Below are 21,408 nucleotides of genomic sequence, written 5' to 3' on the forward strand. Positions count from 1 at the left end.
TAAGTGGAGCAGAAATTATTTTCAATGTTTGATATCCAGTGCTTGATGGATAGACCTTTTGGGAGGGCTGAAGCTATAGTTTCAGTCCCTGCACAATCCACTTCCCCCACTCTCCTTCCCCCACCCCCAACAAGCAATCCATTCCTCTTGCTCATGATTGACTGAGTGTGAAGTAGACATCCAGCATTCTAAAGGCGGGGGGGGGGGGGGAGTTGTGTTTAGCCAACTTATTGCAGTTTTTAAAAGAGATAACAGAAAGGGTCAATGAGGTAATGCTTTTGATTTGAAATACATGGATATCCTGTCGGCATATGATATAGCGCCAGGTAACAGACTTGAGGAAAATGATAGGTCATGATATAAGACGGACATGATCACCATACATATAAAATTGGTTGAGTATTAGGAAATAGAATAATGGTGCATGGATATTTTTCGGGCTGGGGGATGGTTTGTAGTGTAGTTCCCCATGGGTCAGTGTTGGGACCCTTGCTTTTCCTGGTATGTATTAATGATACAGATCTGGTGTGTAATGAACAGTTTCAATGTTTGCACATGACATTCAACTTGGAAGAGTTGTAAACTGTGAGGAGGACAGTGTGGAACTCCAAAAAGACAGTGACAAGTTGAAGGGAGTGGGCAGATAGGTAGCAGATGAGATTCAATGCAGGGAAGTGTGATGTGATGTGCTTTGGTCGGAAGAACATTAAATTCTAAAGGAGTGCAGGAGTAGAGAGACCTGGGTGGAAACCTACACAGATCATTAAAGACAGGTGGACAGGTAGGACAAGTGAAAGCGCTTTATTAATAGGGGCATAGAGCAAGGAGATCACACTGTCTAAAGATTTGGTCAAATTGGTGTTTTCAAGCTTTTGCCCAATTTGTTCATATGCTTGCAGGATCATTAACATTGAACCCCAGTCTTCAAGAACAACAAAAAAGCAGCACGACAGTCTGACTAGTTGACAAAAAAGCTCCTTAACCATGATAAATCTACTTTCATGGTGTCCTGAAATTGCAGATTGTGAGGCTAGATTTTTAATGGTTCAATGGCTGGCTATTGACACAGGTTATCTCAAAACAAAAGTACTGTGGACACTAGAGATCTGAAGCATAAATAAAAAGTGCTGGAGAAACCTAGCAGGTCTGCACATGTTTGCACATTCTCCCTGTGTCTGCGTGGGTTTCCTCTGGGTGCTCCGGTTTCCTCCCACAGTCCAAAAATGTGCAGGTTCGGTGAATTGGCCATGCTAAATTGCCTGTACTGTCAGGTGAAGGGATAAATGTAGGGAATGGACCTGGGTGGGTTGCTCTTCGGAGGGTGGGTGTGGACCTGTTGGGCCGAAGGGCCTGTTTCCACACTGTAAGTAATCTAATCTAATCCTTGGGCTGTCTTCTGTGGTTTTTTTTTACTGCGAATATACTTGCATAAGATTCCATGGTGCCTTTAATAGAGTGTACCTTCTGAGAGCTTTCTTTGAGAGTATTGAGACCCTTTTCAAATGACATGTGCTGTTATGTTCCACAGGCAAGTAGCTCTTACTAATTTTCAACATGCCCCCTTCCTTTTTCTCCCCCAAGACTCATATGCTCTCCTTGGTCTGATATTGTCAATACATTTAAATTCAAATTCAATTGGGTTTTGGTAGCTTAAGCATAATTTAAATTAATTGGTTAAATTCAAATCTGGTTGCCTTAACATCAAAACACAACCCCAAGCCAGTGTGACATACTATCAATTCTCAGTACTGTGCATCAGTCAGCTAATCACAGACACGTGTGCTGTCACAATCTCTCAGTTCAGAAAAGCCCCCTCTCTCTTAAAGTGACCATACACTCTTTCGACTTGCTAACAAGAGAGTGAATGTTGTAGATGTGGTGCAAATTAAGTGTACAAAGTTAAAAATCACACAACACCAGGTTATAGTCCAACAGGTTTAATTGGAAGCACACTAGCTTTCGGAGCGTCACTCCTTCATCAGGTGATAGTGGAGGACTCAAGCCTAAAACACAACATTTATAGCAAAAATTGACAGTGTGATGGAACTGAAATTATTCATTGAAAAATACCTTGATTGTCTGTTGAGTCTTTTGTCTGTTTGAATACCATGATAGTTTCACCTCTTTCATGTGTAAACCACAAAACCTTTGTTTTAAAAGTTGCATTCTCAGGTTAGCTGGAACAATGGGTGATAACTAGACAAGATGTTGAAGGTGTTAATCCCCTCTTTCTATGCCATGATGTTTAGATTGATTCTAATCTAAAAAGTGAGGTAACAGAGTTTTACATGAATTCATGCAGTTTTTGAACAAAGTACAATGTAACTCTGCAAGACACACACACACACACACTTCACTATATTTTGGCACAAAGCCTTTGTGTACACAACTCTGTGACAGAAGTACAGTTTACGACTCGTTGTCACTGTTCATTGTCTATTAGACCAGATGTGGGGGAATATGGCCATCTCATGCTCTCTCTTTTTAATCACTCATGTGACCAGCATTTTCAATAAATAATTAAATATTACATAAAATTCATAAAATAGATTAAGTATCATGGAATAAAATCCTCTTTCAACATCAGGAGGAAGTGTTAATTTATGACATGAATGTCAAATAACCCAGGACGTTGTCTCATTTTCAGCATCTTTCTCCCCAAGTTATAAATGGCTGCTTTTGAAGAGGCAGAAGGTATTTTGACCAAGATGTGACTTTGTAGGAAGGCAGCTTTTGCCAACACGTTCAGGGAATATTTGCATTCCTGATTTCATGTATCCCGTTGGATTAGATTACTTACAGTGTGGATACAGGCCCTTTGGCCCAACAAGTCCACACCGACCCGCCGAAGCACAACCCATCCAGACCCATTCCCCTTCATTTATCCCTTCACCTAACACTACGGGCAATTTAGCATGGCCAATTCACCTAACCTGCACACTTTTTTGGACTGTGGGAGGAAACCGGAGCACCCGGAGGAAACCCACGCAGGCACGGGGAGAATGTGCAAACTCTACACAGTTAGTCGCCTGAGGTGGGAACTGAACCCGGGTCTTTGGCGCTGTGAGGCAGCAGTGCTAAACACTGTGCCACCATGCCGCCAATACATGTATTCATGTATTTCATTTATTGCTATTGGAAGCTGTTCATGTACTCTTTAATTTTCACATTTAATGGCAGCACTTTATATTCTAATGGGGAAACTAAGATTCAAACATATTTCATAATTGTTAAGAAACTTTACCACAATTTTACTTTTAAATAACAGAGAAAAATCTTCATGTCAGCACAGTGGCTCAGTGGTTAGCACTGCAGCCTCACAGCGCCAGTGACCCGGGTTTGATTCCCACCTCAGGCGACTGTCTGGGTGGAGTTTGCATTTTCTCCCCTTGTCTACGTGGGTTTCTTCAGGGTGTTCCGGTTTCCTCCCACAATTCAAAGATATGCAGGTTAGGTGAATTGGCCAAACTAAATTGTCTATAGTGTTCGGAGCGTTAGTCACGGGTAAATATAGGGTAGCAGACTGGGACTGGGTGGGTTACTTTTCGGAGGGTCAATGTGAACTTGTTGGGCCGAAGGGCCTGTTTCCATACTGTAGGAATTAATCTAATAATTTTTCATAAAATATCCTGTGTTTTCGGATAATTAATTTCACAGTTGTAGATTTTAGATTGTCCATGAGTGACAGTTGAGTTCCAGTTACTTCATAGCAGTGTTACATATCTTGGCTGGGTATTCTGCTTTATTGTCATTCTACCTCCTTATGTCAGATCGGTTAGCTCATTTGATTGGACTGTGGGTTTGCGATGCAGAGTGATGCCAACAGCATGGGTTCAATTCCCGCACTGGCTGAGATTATAATCGAGGGCTCCCCATCTCGATCTCTCCCCTCGCCTGAAGTGTGGTTACCCTCAAACCACCATGTGTCATCTCTCTGATAAGAGAGTAACCCTCTGGTCCAAAAGGACTATGGCTACTTTACCTTGTATAATCCTTTTAATTACATAGTATTCAGAGTACACAAACATGTGTGAACTTAATTCTGTGTTCCAAAGATCGTATTGTCAACTCCAGTTTGTTACAAGTTTACCATAACCGCTCTCCTTTTCAATTCTGTTCCCACAGAAATTGATCCAAGTGCTTTTTTCAGCTTGTGTTATGAGTGTAATAATGTGTATCATTCATTTAAGTACTTAACAATACATGCACACAGATTCCTGTGCTCATTGGCCCACTTAAATGGTTATTTTTCAACAAGAATACTACCTTCTTATTTTCCCAACCACCTTAGACTTAATTATTTTGCAATTCATTTGCCAAATACGTACCCATTCTTCATGTTTGTTAACGTTTTTCCTTCGGGTAATGATACAATAATTTTCCTTAGATCTGGTGTGGAATTCTTCTGCCTTTTTTGCATATAAGCCTCATGTAAGCTTTTCACCAATGTAGCTCTCTACTCCTTTTAGAGTCATAGAGTTGTACAGCATGCAAACAGACCCTTCAATCCAACCTGTCCATGCCAACCAGATCTCCCAACCCAATCGAGTCCCACCTGCCAGCACCCGGCCCATATCCCTCCAAACCCTTTCCTATTCATATATCCGTCCAAATGCCTTTTAAATGTTGCAATTGTACCAGCCTCCACCATATTCTCTGGCAGCTCATTCCATACCCGTAACATCCTCTGTGTGAAAAAGTTGCCCCTTAGATCTCTTTTATATCTTTCCCCTCTCACCCGAAACCTATGCCTTCGAGTTGTGGACTCCCTGATCCCAGGGAAAAGAGCTTGCCTATTTACCCTATCCATGCCCCTCATAATTTTGTAAACCTCCATAAGGTCACCCTTCAGCCTCCGACGCTCCAGGGAAAACAACCCCAGCCTGCTCAGCCTCTCCCTATAGCTCAAATCTTCCAACTCTGGCAACATCCTTGTAAATCTTTTCTGAACCCTTTCTAGTTTCACAACATCGTTCCAATAGGAAGGAGACCAGAATTGCACACAATATTCCAACAGTGGCCTGACCCATGTCCTGTACAGCCGCAACATGACCTCCCGACTCCTGTGTTCAATACTCTGACCAATAAAGGAAAGCATACCAAACGCCTTCATCACTATCCTATCTACCTGCAAGGAGTTATGAACCTGCGCTCCAAAGTCTCTTTGTTCAGCAACACTCCCGAGGACCTTAGAATTAAGTGTATAAGTCCTGCTAAGATTTGCTTTCCCAAAATGCAGCACCCCGCATTTATCTGAATTAAACTCCATCTGCCACTTCTCAGCCCATTGGCCCATCTGGTCCAGATCCTGTTGTAATCTGAGGTAACCCTCTTCGCTGTCCACTACACCTCCAATTTTGGTGTCATCTGCAAACTTACGAACTGTACCTGTTCTGCTCGCATCCAAATCATTTATGTAAATGACAAAAAGTAGAGGGCCAGCACCTATCCTTGTGGCACTCCACTGGTCACAGGCCTCCAGTCTGAAAAATAACCCTCCACCACACCCTCTGTCTTCTACCTTTCAGCCAGTTCTGTATCCAAATGGCTAGTTCTCCCTGTTCCATGAAATCTCACCTTGCTAATCAGTCTCCCATGGGGAACCTTGTCGAACGCCTTACTGAAGTCCATATAGATCACATCTACTGCTCTGCCCTCATCAATCCTCTTTGTTACTTCTTCAAAAAACTCAATCAAGTTTGTGAGAAATGATTTCCCACGCACAAGGCCATATTGACAATCCCTAATCAGTCCTTGCCTTTCCAAATACATGTACATCCTGTCCCTCAGGTTTCCCTCTCATAATTTGCCTACCACCGAGGTCAGGCTCACTGGTCTATAGTTCCCTGGCTTGTCCTTACCACCCTTCTTAAACAGTGGCACCACGTTTGCCAACCTCCAGTCTTCCAGCATCGCACCTGTGACTATCGATGATACAAATATCTCAGCAAGAGAGCAGCAATCACATCTCTCGCTTCCCACAGAGTTCTCGGGTACGCCTGATCAGGTCCTGGGGATTTATCCACCTTTACCAGTTTCAAGGCATCCAGCACTTCCTCCTCTTCTGTAATATGGACATTTTGCAAGATGTCACCATCTATTTCCCGACAGTCTATATCTTCCATATCATTTTCCACAGTAAATACTGATGCAAAATATTCATTTAGTATCTCCCCCATTTTCTGCGGCTCCACATAAAGGCCACCTTGCTGATCTTTGAGGAGCCCTATTCTCTCCCTAGTTACCCTTTTGTCCTTCATGCATTTGTAAAAACCCTTTGGATTCTCCTTAATTCTATTTGCCAAAGCTATCTCATGTCACCTTTTTGCCCTTCTGATTTCCCTCTTAAGTATACTCCCACTTTCTTTATACTCTTCGAAGGATTCACTCGATCTATCCTGTCTATACTCGACATATGCTTCCTTCTTTTTCTTAACCAAACCCTCAATTTCTTTAGTCATTCAGCATTTCTTCTATCTACCAGCCTTTCCTTTCACCCTAACAGGAATATATTTTTTCTGGATTCTTGTTATCTCATTTCTGAAGGCTTCCCATTTTCCAGCCGTCCCTTTACCTGTCAACATCTGCCCCTAGTCAGCTTTCGAAAGTTCTTGCCTAATCCCATCAAAACTTGCCTTTCTCCAATTTAGACTTCACCTTTTAGATCTGGTCTATCCTTTTCCATCACTATTTTAAATCTAATAGAATTATGGTCGCTGGTCCCAAAGTGCTCCCCCACTGACACCTCAGTCACATGCCCTGCCTTATTTCCCAAGAGTAGGTCAAGTTTTGCACCTTCTCTAGTAGGTCCATCCACATACTGAATCAGAAAATTGTCTTGTATGCACTTAGCAAATTCCTTTCCATCTAAACCTATGGCAGTCCCAGTCTATGTTTGGAAAGCTAAAATCCCCTACCATAACCACCCTATTATTCTTACAGATAGCTGAGATCTCCTTAAAAGTGTGTTTTTCAGTTTCCCTCTGACTATGAAGGGGTCTATAATACAATCCCAATAAGGTGATCACCCCTTTTTTATTTCTCAGTTCCCCCAAATAACTTCCGTCAATGTATTTCCGGGAATATCCTCCCTCAGCACAGCTGTAATACTATCCCTTCTCAAAAACACCACTCCCCCTCCTCTCTTGCCTCCCTTTCTATCCTTCCTGTAGCATTTGTATCCTGGAATATTAAGTTGCCAGTCCTGCCCATCCCTGAGCCATGTTTCTGTAATTGCAATGATATCCCGGCCCCATGTTCCTAACCATGCCCTAAGTTCATCCCTGTTAGACCCCTTGCATTGAGTTTAATTTATTTGTCCTATCTTGTCCCTGCCTGCCCTGACTGAGTCGCTTCTGTTTTCAACTGTACCAGTCTCAGATTGATCTCTTTCCTGACTATCTTCCTGGGTCGGTCTGTCTGGCTGTCTGTCTGTCTGTCTGTCTGTCTCTCTCTCTCACAAAACACACACACACACACACACTCTGTCTGTCTGTCTGTCTCTCTCTCTCTCTCTCTCCCTGCCTGTATATTTGTCCCCTTCCAATTTAGGTGCAATCTGTTGTCACTTCCACCCCAAAAAAGATCCCAATAATCTGTGTATAATCCCTCTGTTTTCTCTCACCTGACTTCTTTTCGTATGTGCAAAGACTCGAATATTCACGTTGAGTATTTTTACCATATCTGTTGTCAGCACTTCAGCTGCTTTATAATCTTTTATCAAGGAATTTTTTTATTTATGGCATTTTTGCTTCATAGATATTTCTGATTATTTTGGAAAATCGAGCCAACTGTTTGTTGAACAAGAGAGACTTCTTAAAATTTATGATGACAGACATGTTCAGAGGAAACTGGTTCATGTTCTTGGTTTCAGACATGTATTGTTGTTCACTTGCTTGACCAAAGAGGTCTGTCAATCAAAAGTAAATGACCCCAAAATATATTTCAAGCTCATTGCCAAATAAAATCAGAAAGTAATGGAAGATAAGCCATCATCTGTGGGGGAACAAGAACTAGAAATTACATGGTAAGATTTTAACATTGGGTTGGAAACTAATGGACAGGCTTCCTGCTATAAATTCAATCTGATTTCCATTTAAATCATTAACATTGAAGTAAGTGGATATATCATGAGGGGGTGAACTACTGCTGCCAGTTTTCAGTCTGTCAGTGCAGATGAAAATCAATCTGTCTGAATTTGGATTCGATAATACTGAAGACTAAATGGTAAACACCTGGTATAGCAGTCTCCTAAAACTGCAAGTAGTTTTAATAACTTCAAATCGTATGGACTAGTGTGTTTCAAAAAGAGGAATGTTAGTCTTAAGGAGCAGCACTTGTACTAATAATTCAGGGAGCAGTACAACACGGTTAGATACTGAGTGAAGCCTCAAACTCACATGAAATTCGAACTGTTTACAGAAAATGCTGGAAGTACTCAGCAGGTCCAGCAGTATCTGTGCTGAGAGAAAGAGAAGCAGAGTTAATATTTCATGTCTTTGATGCTTCATGAGAATGATGCTTCTGTTGTCAATTTGCAGCATTCCCAGTATTTTGCTTTGTATGAGTGATACTTTTCAAGTTTCAAAGGTAGTTTGCTAAGTGAAATTGAAAATGATTTGTTTACATGGAACAGTATTATGCTGTAAACCTATGGCTGCAAGAAATATGACGACTGCTGCCTAAGCCCAATTCACCTGGGACCCTTACAACCAGTAGATAAAGGAGACTTTCAGTCATCAATCTTAGCTTGATTCAGGAATCATTGATCCTCCAAGTGTATCAGCTAGCATTCTTGGTTAATTGTTTTTGAAATAGTAACGTGATGAGAGCCCAGAAGACTAACATCTCTGTAATGGTTTGAAAGGAATTGAAATTCATGTTACTTACAAGCCCACAGGCATGGAGATGATCTATGGAAAACATAAAAGAAAAAGTACATGCTCCCGGGAGAATTTCTTATTTTGTTTATCTTGTTGGACGGGTTAAGAGAAGAAGGGAGGAGTGGCAGCCAAAGGATCAGTACAGCTGCTGGGATGCTTGAGGCTGTATCTATGTAAAGTGTGGATATAAATTTGACAAGGGTATTCTTAATTATGTATGTGCTACTGCTCGCCCACTGAAACTGTTGATTGTATGCCATGAATTACTGGAAGTGCTCAATCTCACAGTAGATTCCTGTGTGCACTTCCTTTACACAATCATTCATCTATTTGTTTTCAAATTACTTTAATCGGTGTTAAAAATGAGGAGTTTAGCACAAGAATTTTGAATGTACTTGGAAATGGAAGATCTGTAGTGATTAAAATTTGAAAGAAAAAATGGAAGCCTGCCAATCGTGAAGGGGCAGATTTGAGAAAATTAGTGTTTTCTCTCACCTTTAGGCCCTTTGCGCTGTGATAGGCTTCTAGCTCACCTTTTCCCATCTTCTTTCAGTGCTTACTTTGAGTTCCAAATGTATATAATTAAGGTCTTGAGCAATGTGCCTTTTGTGGAAAAGTTATTTATTTTCTACTCCATACTCTCTTCCAAACTTCCAAACAAAATAGCAAATTGACTGGAAACTGAACTGGACTGGCCATATAAATCCTATGACTATAAGAGCAAGTCGGAGACTGGGAATTATGTGGCACATGACTCACTCCTAATTCCCCTAACCTATCCACCATCCACAAGGCACAGACCAGGAGTGTGATGGAATACTTTTCATTTGAATCAGTGAAAGCAGCTGCAATAATAGAAGTTCAACTCCATTCAGGGCAAAACTTTCCACTTGATTAAGATCCTATGCACTCCTTTAAACATTTGCTACTAAAACACAGTGGCAGCAGTTTCTGTACCATCCAGAAGAAGCACTTCTGTGACTCACCAAGAATTCTTCAAAGCCTGTGATTTCTCTCACATTCAAAAGACAGACAGCAGACGCACCAACACACCACACTCTTTATCATATTTGAAATTTGTTTCATGCTGATTAAGAAGCCCTAAGGTTTTGCAGCATATAAACTAGGAACAAGAGAAGGCCACTCGATCATTTCAGCCAGCTCCATCATTCAATAGGATCATATTTGATCTGAGTTTGACCTCGACTCTACACTCCTGTATATGACCAATAATTTTTCATCCCCTTGGTAATCAAGAACCTTTGCAATCTCCGCAAGTCTGCAGAGTTCTCCACCTGAGTCTAAGCCACAGATTTCCATTCTATATAATATTAATGCTATTGCAGGCATTCTGTCATAATTCTGTCCATTGGACTACCCGAGGAACACTCATCATTGAACATCAGGCAAAGAATGAAGAGCAAGCCACCTGCCTACCAGTTCTTGGAAAATGTAAGATTCCATTGATCCTGAGGGAACAGGATTTATATTGTAAAGTTGATGGAAGGCTGTAAACCTTAAATTTGTAACACTGCCAGTTAAATGTGCTTGCCACGTAAGTAGGTAATTCTTTAATGTGTTTGTTCTGTATGTATGGCATGCCTGCAGCAGAGATGAGGAAGTGAGATCTGAGTCCAACACACACTATAGATAACAAAGACTTCTGGAGTAGGGAACTGAACTGCAGGATGTGGTTTCTGCAAAGTCTGCTAATGGCATGCTGTATAGGAAGCAGGAGGCTTCACCCTTCTGACTGAGTGTCTCATTTTGGGCAAGTAATTGATTTAATTATGACTTTGAACTATACAGCCCTTGAGGGAAGGGGAAGAGGTTTTATAAAAAGGATTGGCCTGCGGCTGTACTTTATGGGAATAACAGAATATCTTATACAAATTACTTGGCACCCATGTCCTGAAAATGGATTATTCTTTTAAGGACTTAGCACAGTAATTGATTTCAAGTTGTGCAAGTAGAACATAAGGAACAAGGTTGTGACTGTGTTTGCCTATTTCACAGAGAACCCTTAAAGCCACTAGGCAGAGGAATATTTATTTCACTGACGAAAGACTTTTTATTTTATTCTTCAATGACACATCAGGCTTCATGCATTGGAGAAGTAGTATCACAGTGGTGCTGAAGTGTTATCTGCATAACAGTTTTAAAGGATTTGATATTTAGGTCAGGTTCTCCAAAGCCATTAAGGTCCAGACGATATCTCAAAGTTGATTGATAGCATCGCTGCATTGTTAAGGAGAGGTGAGAGTAACTGCCCATCATGACAGCATTCAGCTGGATATTGCACCAAGAAACCATTGAAACTGAGATCGTTGTTGTCGAAGGGAAATTTCTATCAATTTGTACCAGATACGAAACAAAGTAGTTTTAGTTTTCAGAAGGTAGTCATTGTGGCTGTAGAAGATTATTGCTGTTGAAGAAGAGTATTCCTTTTCAATGGCTGAACTATCTTCAGCTGCTTTATAAGTAACCTTCCTTCCATCATAAAAATCAGAAGGGTATCTGTTTGCTGACTTCCAGTATTCAGCTGTGCTTACAAATCCTCTGATAATGAGGCAGCTGATACCACCAACCCCAGAGTCTTTGTCTTTGTATTTCCCTGCCAGGTTATATCTGAAGGCCACAGCCACTGAGATAAGTGGCCCAACAACGATGCCTTGCTTGGATGAGCTTCGTGTGGATATGTTACCACAGCTGACAGCTCACATTGAGTAGTCGAATGAGGATCGAGGACCATTTCCATCAAAAAGGGATCCTCTAGATTTGTGTGTTTTCTAGCCACCCAATGCCAAGCCTAGATTTGAAAATGGGTGGAGGAAAAAAAATTGAATCTGAATGATCTCTGAGTGCAATCTGGTACATTGGTTAAAAACACCAAGAAAAACTCCATATTTGACTTATGTACATCCAAATATATGTAATCTGATATTTATAAACTGTAGAACAGAAGGAAAAGCAAATGGACAGCAGCTGCATTCAGTTTGCTTAAGCTGGTGATTCAGTTTGAGTCTAATATAGACATCGCTTACTTTTGGCGTGGGGACAGTGGAGAAGGTGTGTTGTTGCAATAATGTTTCTGAGGACAAAAATGTACAGCAGTTGTGTAATCTGCATGCACATGTTTAATATGAACAGCAAAGATGGGCTGTCCCATAACATCTTTATGTAATGCCAAATTTTATAATTAGTTCAAAAATGTCTTGCTTTTTCGTACACCGTTTCTTTCATTACAACACCTAGTTGGCACCTTTTAAGTAAAATTTTAACAGCTGTCCATTTGCTTTCCCCTCTGTCCTACAGTTTATAAATATCACAATTACATATATTAGTATGTATATAAGACAAATATGAAGTTCTTCCTGTTTTTGACCAATGTACAAGATTGTCCTCAGGAATTATTCAGATTCAATTTTTTCCTCAACCCATTTTCAAATTTTGACTTGGCATTGAGTGCTAGCAGCCTTCTCATATCTCCCAAAATTAGACATGTCTTACAAGCCCAGACAAATTAAGTTGACAAGCGATTCATAAGATCCCTCCAAGACCAGTATTTCATCCCATATTCTGTCCTGTTCAAGATCAGCTAAACAAACCAGGGTTCTTTCTTGGGTATCCAGCCTCTGATTGATGGTTGCAAGTTCAAGTTCCACTCCTGGTGCAAAATCTAGTTCATTCTGAGGAAGTCCTCTTTTGTTTGAAATGCTGTCATGTGAATGAGAATTTAACACAAATCCCTCACCTTGCTTTCCAAAAGATGTAAAATATCCCAGCACACTGCTTTGAAGAGCAAGGGTGTTATCCTTGGTCTCTTGGCTGACATTTATCTCTCAACCAGTATCACTGAGTCAAATAAAATGATCTAATTGCTGGCTGCCACAGTTTGACCTCATCACAACAGTGACTATACTTCTTCAATGTACTTAACAGACTTTATAAAATAAGACCGTGAGATGTAGGAGCAGTAGTAGACTAATCAGCCTTTTGAGACTACACTGCCATTCAACATGATTGCGGCTGATCTGATTATTCTCAACCCCCACTTTCCTGCCTTTTCTCTGTAGCCTCCAATTCCCCTTAGTGATTAAAAATCTCTCTACTTTAGATTAGACTATATTAGATTAGATTACTTACAGTGTGAAAACAGGCCCTGCGGCCCAACAAATCCACACCGACCCGCTGAAGTGCAACCCATCCAAACCCATTCCCCTACATTTACCCCTTCACCTAACACTACGGGCAATTTAGCATGACCAAGCTTGAATATAATTAATGTCCCAACCATGATTGCCTTCTGTGGTAAAGAACCCCATAAATTCACTGCCTCTGAAGAGAAGAAATTCCTCCTCATCTCTGATTTAAATGTCTGGTCCTCGACTCTCTCTCACACGGAGAAATCTGTAAAATCTGAGAAGAATCTTGTTTTAATAATGTCATCTTTATGCTTCTAAATTACAGTGAGTGCAAACTCAGTGTCTAATCATAAGGTAATTCCTCCAAATCTGGTATCAACCAAATGAACCTTCTCTGGATTGCCTTCAATATCAGTACAGTGGGTACCAGCGAATGCTTCTTGTTATGAACAAGATTCTACACAAGGATGTATTCATATTAAAGATCTGACATGCAAACATTTCCACAAATGTATGAACGGCTCTATTACATTGTCCTGTATTGCACAAAATGACTTACAAACATACACCCATTCTTCACCCACGGACGGCTTTTATATCTTAAATAAGAGGCCCAAGTCTGTTCACAATACCTTGCAGTCATTTGACTCGTCACTTGTATAATTTTGAACAAACCCTCAATTAATATCCTGAGGTTATGAGAGGAGCTGTATAAATGTATGCGTTTTTCTTTCTTTCAAATGTATCAGTACTATTGAGCTTGAAATTTTAATTTTAAGTAAGTGCAATTTTTCCTTTGCCTCAAATTGCTGCCAGAACGCAGGAGTAGTATTAGATACCAATCTGTCCAATAATTTTGAATGCAACGCCACTTTAGTGCCATCCAGTATCTAAGTAAGTCTCTTCAATCTTCTTATGTTCACTGACCACACACCACCTATTGCACCAAGCATCCAGCCTGCTCTCACTAAAAGTTCCAGAGACTTCTGAATGTTTGGCTCATCCCTAAATATCCCCTCTCAAATATTATATGGTAATAGTCACATCCGACCTCATCATTTACTACCAGTGCTCTTACATTCTGATTCTTGCTGCTACCGAGATGCCTTTCCAAGTGCCACACCTTAAAACTATTGCATTATTGTCCCTGCCACTTCTCTTCCATCCTGTCATTTTCATGCTCACCACATACCTCCCAACACCATCTGCTGTTACAATAAGAAAGAGGAACAGGAGTAGGTCATTCAGAGAAATCTGCCATTCATTAGGATTATGGCTGATACAATATTCCCCCATCCACGTCCCTGCATTTTTTATCCCTGTAACCTTTGATTCCCCATTTCTAACTGCAAGCCTCCCCCTTCTATTGAGTTGGGGCTGTTTTTCTGCCGGTTCAGTTTGTTCTGGGTCTTAAATTTTTAAGACATATGTTTTGAACTATAAACAAAGTTGATGGAGCAGAGATACATTTCATAGTTGTGCAGCCTGAACCTTCAAATATTGGTGCAATTTAACTAGTTTGAGCACTGTGAATCTGGGGTCCTACTAACATTTTCTATGTTGAACAGAGCAAGGGTATTCTAGAGTTGGTCGTTGTAGCAGTAAACCAGAGCCATTGCACAAATAATCCAGAGAATTTGAATTATAATTAGATTAGATTAGATTAGATTATGTACAGTGTGGAAACAGGCCCTTTGGCCCAACAAGTCCACACCGCCCCGCCGAAGCGCAACCCACCCATACCCCTACATCTACCCCTTACCTAACACTACGGGCAATTTAGCATGGCCAATTCACCTGACCTGCACATCTTTGGACTGTGGGAGGAAACCGGAGCACCCGGAGGAAACCCACGCAGACACGGGGAGAATGTGCAAACTCCACACAGTCAGTCGCCTGAGACGGGAATTGAACCCGGGTCTCTGGCGCTGTGAGGCAGCAGTGCTAACCACTGTGCCACCGTGCCGCCCAATAATGTCACAATGCTGATTGAAAATTTTCATTCAGTTTCAAAAAAAAGACTGGAACTGTAAAATGGTATCAGTAAAAATGACCATAAAACTTTTGGTCTTACCTGCTAGCTGAAGTAGCTCAGCAAGCCACTCAGTTGTATCAAACTACACGCAATATGTGTGGACATCAAAGAGTAGCCTTGTTAACAGCACACAGATCTGAGAATGAACAGTACAATGGGAGATATACGTATCTGCCAATGCGTGTAAATGTTTGAAAAGGTGGGCTTTAATTGGAAAATGACACACTTCAACAACTTGGAGAGATAAAGGATCAAAATGGGCTCGATGTACCCATTAGTGTGCGGAGTCAGGATAATCCAAATGAGATTGAGAATGTGACCTGCAGAAGATGATTTGATTTGATCTGACAAGCATGCCTGCTGCCTGTGACAATAGAATTAAGTTTCCCAGAAGAACACTTTGGAGCAGGAGAATGTCCAGAGTTTATGGGACCTTGTGCTGGGAGGAGAGAGAAGGGAAGTAAAATAAATGTAGGTTTGCTCGCTGAGCTGCAAGGTTCATTTCCAGACATTTTGTTACCCTACTAGATAACATCTTCAGTGGGCCTCAGGTGAAGCAATGCTGAAAATTCCTGCTTTCTGTTTATATGTTTGGGTTTCTTTGGGTTGGTGATATTATTTCCTGTGATGAAGTCACTTCCTGTTCCTTTCTCAGGGGGTGGGAGATGGGGTCTAACTCGATGTGTTTATTGATAGAGTTCCAGTTGGAATGCCATGCTTCTAGGAATTCTCGTGCGTGTTTTGTTTGGTTTGTCGAAGGATGGATATATTGTCCCAGTCAAGTGGTGTCCTTCCTCATCCTTATGTGAGGATAACACATACCATCAAATAAACTGCTAGTGTCTCACTTCATACTTTACCAACTGCCTGGAATTGATCTAACACAGCATGTTTCCATAGCACTATGTAAGAAACAGTCACACCATGGGGGCACAGTTTTAAAATTAGACATTTTTTTAGGGCAGAGATGCTGAGTACTTTTTTCTCTCAAGATGGTTTTGTAGCATTGAAACTCCCTGCCACAGAAAGCAGTAGAAATGCGTTATGGAATATTTTTAAGGGAGAAAACTCTGATTCCCTTGTCTAACAAAAATCTAATGTCATCAGGTGGCAATATGGAATTCAAGAGAGAAGTAGGCTCGGCCATAATCATAGAGTCAAAGAGTTGTACAGCATGGAAACAGATCCTTCAGTCCAACTCCTCCATGTCGACCTGATATCCTCAAATAATCTAGCATTTGGCCCACATCCCTCGAAAGTGTTCCTATTCATATACCCATCCATTTGCCTCCACTACTTTATTTGGCAGCTTATTCTACATACACACCATCCTCTGCATGAAAAACAGTTGACCCTTAGGTCCCTTTGAAATCTTTCCCCTCTCATCTTACATTAATGCCCTCTAATTTTCTACTCCCCCCCCCCCCCCAGCTATTCATCCTATTCTTGCCCCTCAATTTTATAAACCTCGATAAAGGTCACCGCTCAGATGTCGGTCCAAGGAAAATAGCCTCAATCTATTCAGCCTCTCCGTATAGCAATCATGGCAACATCCTTGTAAATCTTTTCTGAACCCTTTCAAGTTTCACAGCATCCTTCCTATACAAGGGAGACCATAATTGCACACAGTATTCCAAAAGTAGCCTTCCTATCAGAAAGATGTTGTGAAATTGAAAGGGTTCAGAAAAGATTTACAAGGATGTTGCCAGAGTTGGAGGATCTGAGCTACAGGGAGAGGCTGAACAGGCTGGGGCTGTTTTCCCTGGAGCGTCGGAGGCTGAAGGGTGACCTTATGGAGGTTTACAAAATTATGAGGGGCATGGATAGGGTAAATAGGCAAGCTCCTTTCCCTGAGATCATGGAGTCCAGAACTAGAGGGCATAGGTTTAGGGTGAGAGGGGAAAGATATAAAAGAGATCTAAGGGGCAACTTTTTCACAAAGAGGATGTTACGGGTATGGAATGAGCTGCCAGAGAATGTGGTGGAGGCTGGTACAATTGCAACATTTAAAAGGCATTTGGATGGATATATGAATAGGAAGGGTTTGGAGGGATATGGGCCGGGTGCTGGCAGGTGGGACTAGATTGGGTTGGGATATCTGGGTCAGCATGGACGGGTTGGACCAAAGGGTCTGTTTCCATGCTGTACATCTCTATGACTCTATGTAGAGCAGGCAGGTGAAAAGGGTGGGTATTGTGGTAATTAAGATGTAACTCCCAGGAGACATTTGGATAACTAAGGACATAAGCCTGAGAGCAGTTTATCTACTTCTTAAGTGGTGATAAAGATTGACACACAATATGGGAATTCCCATGAGATGAGGGGTATATAATCTTTACCAAAATTTCTATACCAGATTGAAACAAAAGTAATTTGGCTTTTGTGACATGAAAAACACCTCAACTGTATTTCAAAAGAATTGATAAACCAGGTTCACTGCCACAATTAATTCCCAGAGCTATTGTGTGGTAAGGCATACATCCACTAGCTCCAAAACCTTAACCTGAGCGACAATTCTTCTCCAAACTCGTTTTACTTCCTAGCGAGTTAAGTGTAGGGGATTCAATAATTAGGGATATGGATGACATACCTGTTGTTCAGTTGGAGAAAGGTTAGACAGTGAGGATAAAAATCCATATTGTCGTCTGTATTGGTACCTATCGCATAGAAAAGAATAGGTAACTCTTTTCTGGAGAGAACTGGGAGATAGTAGCTAACTTAAAGAGCAGGACCTCAAGGGATTATTAAACTATGTGGAAATTGGCATAGGGATAAAATTTAAGGGGGGGGGGGGGGTGATCATGTGTCTGAAAGAGTGACAGAGGAAAGAAGGATTTCATTTCATGGGCGGCTTGTACTGGGACAAGGAGGGTTGGTATTGTTGGCATATTCCTCACCTGTACTGGCCTTAGGATGAACAAAAATAAAGGGGAAAGTCGGGCAGAAACAACAATATAACTGACACTTCTAAAAATGGTAGGAGGGAAAAATGTGACAACTGCTGATGTGGTTCCAGATTTGGGTAGGGCTGATTTCATTGGGATGCACCCGAGGCTTTTTGAAGTAACTGGGGTGTAATCTGGAATAATGTGTGCAATTTTACTCTTAATCCCTCTAACTACAATGTTCCTGTGTGTGTACAACCATTTCAAGGGTCTGTGTGTGGTGATTGGTTTGCAGCATTGGCTTCTGGGACCTGAAGTCACTGCCTTGCATGAACTTTTGAGATTTGTACAGAAGGTAAAAAATTAGCGGGAATGCTTATCAGGAAAGATCATATTGCCTAAAGGCAGTGCGACAAAGATTCACCGCACTGACAGGAACAAGAGAGAAAAGGTTGGAGAAAGGCAAAGACGCACAGAAGATCAGAGAGAAAGCTGATGAAAACATTACAAAGAGAAAGGCTGAGTATTGGAAAGTGGGAATAATGTCGATTTAGTGCATTCGCTGCTCACAATGTGGTCTTCTGTAAACCGATGAAGACAAAGGGCAGACTAGGTCACTGCTTTGCAGAACACCAATGTTCTCTGTGAAAAAATGACCCTGAGGTTCAGGTTCCCTGCCACACCACAGCACTGCCTTGTCCAACATTTCTATCTTGGGCTTGCAGCAGTGTTCCAGCAAAGCTCATTGCAAGCTGGAACAATAGTATCTCATCTTCTGCGTTGGGAATACTGCAGTCTTTAGGACTCAGGATCGAGTTAAAAAATTTTAGAGCCTGAATACCACCTTCCATGTCCTTCATCCGGGCAGCACAGTGGTTCACTGGTTGGCACTGCTGCCTCACCGTGCCAGGAACCCAGGTTCAATTCCACCGTTGGGTGACTGTATGGTGTTTGTACATTCTCCCCATATCTGCGTGGCTTTCTTCCGGGTGCTCTGGTTTCTTCCCACAGTCCAAAGTTGTGCAGGTTATGTGCATTGGCCAGGCTAAATTGCCCATAGTGTCCAGGAATATGCAGGTTAGGTGGACTAGCCATGGATGTGTGGGGTTACGTGGGGGTGGGGGGTATCTGGTTGGGATGCCGTTCAGAGGGGCAGTATGGACTTGATGGGTTGAATGGCCTGTTTCCACACGTATGGATACTGAGAGTTTTATCCACCCTACAGCTCAGGCTTGTCACAACACAGGCTGGTTTCAGCATAGGGAGAAAGTGAGGACTGTAGATGCTGGAGATCAGAGTCAAACGTGTGGTACTGGAAAAGCAAAGCCGGTCAGGCAGCATCAGAGGAGCAGGAGAGTCAATGTTTCAAGCATAAACTCTTCATCAGGACTGTGAAGATTAGAAGAACTTATGTATGAAACATAGACTCTCCTGCTTCTCGGATGCTGCCTGACCAGCTGTACTTTTCCATTGCCACGCCTTTTGACTACTTTCAGCACAGCCAACCCATGTTTACGTATTCATTGTCCTCGTTATTCGCTTTCTTCCTTCCATAGCTTACTACCTGCCACCCCTTTGTCTGGCTAACTTTCTTTCTCTCGCTTTGAGCTCAGTCTTCACCTGTTATCCCCCAACCCCCATCCCTCTGTCATCAGCGTAAAGACTACCTTTTGCTAACTACTGTCAGTTCTGAAGAAGGGTGGCTGGACTCAGCGTTAACATTGCTGTTTCTCGAGAGATGCTGCCAGACCTGCTGAGTTTATCCAAAATTTCTGCTGATGTCGAATAAATGTTCTATCAGTTTTTAAGATAGTGACAGTGTAATAGAGGATGTCAAAAGCATTTCAAACAAGCATTTTAAAGCAAAATTTGACACTGAGCCACATAAGGCAGTATTAGTGGAAATGACCAAATGTTTGGCCAAATTTTAGCAAATATCCTAAACAAGGAATAAAAATGATGGATGTAAAGGTTTACGGAGAGAATTTCGGGGGCTTAGGGCCATGGCAGCTGAAGACTCACCCAACAACATTACAATTAAACTCTGGGGTGCTCAAGCAGCCATAGTTTAAGGAGCTCAGATGCAGGGCTGGCCGTTATTTTGGAGCTTTAGATTACAAGAGATTTGATTTTGTGCAGCAGCTGTATGTATAATAGGTGCTAGAGGTTTGGCATTCTTCAAACAAAAAAGCAATTAAAATTCATTGCATGGCAGAACCAGCTCGAGGTGCTATGTGACCTACCCTTGTTCCTGTTTCTTTCCTTTTTTCTTTTACTAAAGAGCATGCTGAATTGGTGTGAAGTATTTAATGTGGAGTCTCTTACTTTGTGAACTTCTTCACAAAAGGACAGGAAAGTCACGAGTAAAAATAATTCTTGGAAGCTGATCATGACTTCTGATACTAGCGATATAATACTGATTCTTTTTGTTTTGAAATGGAAAGTTGGAATATTGAATATTTGTGAAATGCCGATATGTTTATAGTTTTAGATAATCAGAACAATGCACCAATCTTTGTTCTTTCAATCAACATCTCTTTTCTTGGAAATCATTACTACACAGAATGATATTGAGATAGATGGTGAATTGCAGTTACCTCCTTATAATATGGATGGAAACAGGGTGGTATGGGTTGTGGTTAATTTTGACTGAATAAAATTAAGAGGAAGATTATTAGTGGTTAGCCAGCTGCTGCCTTTTGTCTGTTTGGGATGAACCATCAATTTACAGTTTTGCATCTTTGAAGAGCTGGTTGCAGATTTTGCCTGAAGCTCTGGGAATGCCGGGGTACCGGACAGAAGTCTGCTTTTAAAACCTGATTGAATGCTGTTTCCTTACTGGCATCAACATTCCATATTGCAGTCTTTGTTTGCCTACCTACCTGCTGGTAAGGTCTGACTCAATATTTTTCCAGAAATCCTTTCACTGACACTGCTTTGGAGACAGCGATGAGGAACCCAAGTGTTATTAAGTTTTGAACAATGGGACCTTTATAGGTTTTAATTTGCTCAGACCAAACCTCTTCCTTGCTAAGACATACTTTGTTAAATTAATTTCCTGGATTAAATCATCAAGTTCTGAATCACAATAGTAATTACTACAGTAATGACCACAAAATACAGAATTAGTGTCTTTTGATAGCGGGATTTCCAATATTAAAACTAAGTGGAAGCATAAATAAATCATTTATTAAAAAGGGAGCGTGCTCAGTACCTTTTCAGTTCTCAAGCTATTGTCAAGAATTCCTTAAGTTTATTGAAGAGCTGAAGAATTTACCAGGTTTTCTCCCCATATTAATAAAACCATTTAGTCCTGCATCGAGATAATATAAGCTGGTTCTGTAAATTACAGCACTTAGCACAGTCCTGCATTCTTCAGTCTGTTACACATAATCAGGACACAAAGAGGGGAAAGGTCATCGTTGATGGCAAATGTCTGTTGTTCTCAAAATTCTAAAATG

The 21,408-nt window shown here is 41.3% G+C and overlaps 1 protein-coding gene across 1 annotated transcript in view; it reads left to right on the forward strand.

Moving 5' to 3' along the window:
• The window catches only part of polb (polymerase (DNA directed), beta), a 108,904-nt gene that overhangs the window by 47,830 nt on the left and 39,666 nt on the right, over positions 1 to 21,408 (forward strand). The window lies entirely within an intron of this gene.

This window comes from Chiloscyllium punctatum, chromosome 35 (assembly GCF_047496795.1).
Source record: "Chiloscyllium punctatum isolate Juve2018m chromosome 35, sChiPun1.3, whole genome shotgun sequence".
NCBI lineage: Eukaryota > Metazoa > Chordata > Chondrichthyes > Orectolobiformes > Hemiscylliidae > Chiloscyllium > Chiloscyllium punctatum.